Below are 4,996 nucleotides of genomic sequence, written 5' to 3'. Positions count from 1 at the left end.
GGCGGAATTCAAAGACAGTCACGCCCAGGACTGCGTTGATTGGTCCAAATAATTTGAATAGAATGACGATGACGTATTGTAGTAAATCCACTGACATTGAGCCATGAAGAGTCTGAAAGAATATGTAATTATTTTGAATGAACTCCGTAAGTTTGCAAAGGGAATAAAAAAAAAACTGCCGCTGTTTTTTTTATGTTCTTCTGTTAGTTTAATAAGATATACAGTTAATAAAGTACAATAAGTAATAAAGTTATATTAAAGAATATAATATAATAGTCGAGAGCAGGGGTCCCCAAACTACGGCCCGCGGGCCAGATACGGCCCGCCAGCATCCAAAATCCGGCCTGCGGGTAGTCCAGAGTAAAAAAAACAAAACAAAACAAAAAAAAATTGATAAAAAATTAACCCTAATATATATATATATATATATATATATATATATATATATATATATATATATATATATATATATATATATATATATATATATATATATATATATATATATATATATATATATAAGGGTTGTGAATCTTTGGGTGTCCCACGATTCGATTCAAAATCGATTCTTGGGGTCACGATTCGATTCAAAATCGATTTTTTTTCAATTCAACACAACTCTCGATTAAAAACAATTTTTATTTTTTTTTTTAATTTTAATTTTTTAATTTTTTTTTTAATTAAAACAATACACAACAATACCATAATAATGCAATACAATTTCAAAACCAAACCTGACCCAGCAACATTCAGAATAGCAATAAACAGAGCAATTGAGAGCAATTGAGGACACACAAACATGACACGGAACAATCTAAAAGTAGTGAGACAAAAATGAATATTATCAACAACAGTATCAATATTAGTAACACATTGTGTCCAATATTTTCCACAATGATATAATAAGTCATATTTTAGGTTCATTTAATAGTTAGAACAAATTTAAATGATGGATCCCATATTCCAATATATGACTCATTATTATCTCAACTAAATGCAGTTTTTTTCTACTGATATCATCTCCATAGCTTGTGTGTAACAGTCAGTATGAGTTGGACTATCAACATCTATCCATTTTTTTAAGCTTACCCTTTATGTTATATGCATATTGAAAGAAATGCATTTTTACTCTTTGATGACACGTTACTAAATTGATGGAGATCCCCAAGAATACAAGTTTGCAGTGTCATTGGGATATTTATTTTAAGGACTGTGATTGCTTCTTTTGTTGTTTTCAACCATAACTCTTTTATTCTCTGACATTCCCACAATAAATGAACAAGAGTTGCCTCGGCTGCCCGACACTTCATACATACTGTAATTTGCTATCTACTACACCAATTTTAAACAGCTGAGAAGATGTAAAGTACAATCTATTCAATATCTTAAATTGAGTCAGCTTATCTTTAATGCTTCTAAAGGGCTTATTGGCATTTTTCCAAATATCATTCCATGATATGTCTCTTTCATCTAAAATGTTCAAGTCAAGTCAAATCATTCATTTCCGAACACATTTGTTATTTGCATTTCTAGTGTGGTGTTAATTTATTATTACATAAAATAGTTTAATTAATTTCTTAAATGTATCTTGATTAAAAAGTGCATCTTCCAGTTCATGGCTATTTAAGGACATACTTTCAGAGGATATGCATTTATTTACAGCATGTTTTTAAGAGATAAAATTTAAAAAATGATTTCTGGGTACATTATATTGATCAACTAAATCATTGAACGGTTTAAAAGAGTTTTTATTAATAATATGATGAGGTTTAGTAATACCTCTGTCTTTCCATTTTGTCCATTTAACCACATTTTTATTAATGATAATATTAGGATTGTAACAAAGCGGTTGATTTACAGATGTCATTGACTTGATTCCTAGTGTTTTCTGACAGTTTTAGAATGTTAAAGGTGGCTTCTATTGGGCTCTGCCTCAATTAATTAGGTATTTTTTTAATATAATATAAACTCCCCACATCAATGTCCAAATTCATTAACATATTTTTTTCTATGTTGATCCAGTCCTTATCTGCAGAAGAATGAAATAAGTGGCTTGCTTGTTCACAACCGAAGGAGATATAATAATGTAAGAAGTTTGGTAATTGTAGTCCTCCTTTATCTTGTGTACAAGACAACCTTAAGTATTAACAACTGGCCTTCTTTCCACACCATATAAAATGGGATATCATTGTATGTATTTTCTTAAACCAACTTTTATTAATTAGGACAGGCATCATTTTCAGTAAATAATTAACTGCTGGCAGTATACTCATTTTTACTATGTTCACCCGACCCCAAAGTGATATTTGGAGACGTGACCAGCGTTCCATTTTGGATTCTATCTTATTTTTTAAATGTTTAAGATTTAGATCTCTGCTTGTATAAAGGTTTGGTGTAATGTGTAGTTCTAGATATATGATTTCTGCCTCTTTCCATTAATTTTTGGAGTTCTGAACTTGTGATTTCTTGCAGTGTTTATTAAGTGGTAATATTTCACATTTGTCCCAATTGACTTTATACCCTGATAAACAGCCATATTCAGTGATGACATTATTGATATAGTGAAGAGAGGAGTTAACATGTGACAGGTAGAGAATTATGTCGTCACAATACATCGATAGCTTATTATACTGAGAGCCAATTTTTATACCATGAATATTATTTTCACTTCTTATTTTTGCAGGTAAGGGTTCAATAACCAAATTAAATAATAATCCAGATGCAGGACATCCCTGTTTTACTCCTCTTTTTAATGAAAAAGGTTCTGAAATATGATTATTGGTTTTGACTGATGCCATGGGCCTTGTATGAAGCATCTTAATCCATTGTATAAAATTATCTCCAAATCCAAATTTACGTAATGTGCAAAACATAAATGACCAGTTTATGCGGTCGAATGCCTTCTCCGCATCAACAGTATATACTGCTGTGGGATAAAGGAGACTTCTAGCATAGTAAATAACATTAAAAAATTTCCTTGTATTGTCTGAAAATTGTGGACCTTCCATGAAACCAGTTTGGTCAGTATGCATTAATTTTCCTATTACGTTTGATAATCGTGTGGCTAAGATTTTTGCCAAGATTCAAAAGGATTCTCTATTCATTCAATACATAGGATTTCAGCAGGATCTACCCCAGTCTGCTGACATGCAAGCAGAGTAGTAGATTTTTGTAAAAAGCTTTTATAATTGTAAAGGACAATGTTTTATCAACTGATTGCAATAATGTAAATTTGTTTTAACTATTAAATGAACCAAAAATAAGACTTATTTTATCTTTGTGAAAATATTGGACACAGTGTGTTGTCAAGCTTATGAGATGCGATGCAAGTGTAAGCCACTGTGACACTATTGTTCTTTTTTAAAAAAAATTTTATAAATGTCTAATGATAATGTCAATGAGGGATTTTTAATCACTGCTATGTTGAAATTGTAACTAATATTGATACTGTTGTTGATAATATTCATTTTTGTTTCACTACTTTTGGTTTGTTCTGTGTCGTGTTTGTGTCTCCTCTCAATTGCTCTGTTTATTGCAGTTCTGAGTGTTGCTGGGTCGGGTTTGGTTTTGGAATTGGATTGCATTGTTATGGTATTGCTGTGTATTGTTTTGTTGGATTGATTAATTAAAAAATACTAAAAAATACAAAAAAATTATTTAAAAAATTTTAAAAAAATAGATTTTTAAAAAATGAGAATCGATTCTGAATCCCACAACGTGAGAATCGCGATTCGAATTCAAATCGATTTTTTCCCACACCCCTAATATATATATATATATATATATATATATATATATATATATATATATATATATATATATACATATATATATATATATATATATATATATATATATACATATATATATATATATATATATACTGTATATATATATATATATATATATATATATATATATATATATATATATATATATATATATATATATATATATATATATATATATATATATATATATATATATATATATATATATATATAAAAAAGTTTGTTTGTAATTATGATTTTTTTAATCTGTTCTTTCTAGCCCATCCATCAATCCATTTTCTACCTCTTGTTTCTCTTGGGGTCTCCTAGCTGCTCAGGCAAATAACATTGTCTAAAAATGCATTTTCCCATCAATAACGTGATGTCATCACACTCGCGCCGCAGTGTCGAGCAAGCGTGCGGCAAATTCGCGTTCTTTCAGTCAATTAGTGCACAAGGGGAAAAAAATGGCGAAATCGTTGGGGAAACATAAAATAGATTCAGAGTGTAGAGTTTTTAAACATCAGTGGACATATGACTTTTTTTGTTCAGTGTAAGGAAAAGGCAGTTTGTCCGCGGCCCCCGGGTAAAAAAGTTTGGAGACCCCTGGTCTAGAGCACAGATGTCAAACTCAAGGTCGGTCCGGGGCCCAAATCTGGCCCGCCACATTATTTTATGTGGCCCGCGAAAGCCTGGAAATAATATGCATTAATAAAATGCTTAATCTTTTCTTACTAAATATATTTGTTCTTTCCCTTTTGACATTAAAAATCATGTACTGCATGTAATTGCATATCTTTAAAAAATCAATATTATCAAAATCAAAATATTATATTATCATGTATTACAAAAATATTTTTGGTTAAAAAAAAAGATAAATACTGTACTTTAATATCTGCTTGACTTATCATTTCAAAACAAATGATCAATCAAATTGTCGACTGTAAAATTTTACGGTTAAATTTACCGTAAAATCAACTTTGGTACTGTTTTTTTTCCAAATACAGTAAGACACTAAAAAGTTAAAAAAACAAACAAAAAAAACATTAAAACAAGAATTTACAGTCAAACAAACAAACTGGCAGCTCTGTTGCTTGAATTTTACCACTAAAAACCGTGGTATTGTTTCTCCATTCCATTCCATGTATTCCATTGTTTTATATGCTGTAAAAAACCCACTGTTTTTACTGTAAAATTCTAGTGACTGAGCTGCCAGTTTTTAAAGT

This window comes from Entelurus aequoreus, linkage group LG16, assembly GCF_033978785.1.
Source record: "Entelurus aequoreus isolate RoL-2023_Sb linkage group LG16, RoL_Eaeq_v1.1, whole genome shotgun sequence".
Classification (NCBI taxonomy): Eukaryota; Metazoa; Chordata; class Actinopteri; order Syngnathiformes; family Syngnathidae; genus Entelurus; species Entelurus aequoreus.
Note: the sequence above shows the minus strand (reverse complement) of the source record.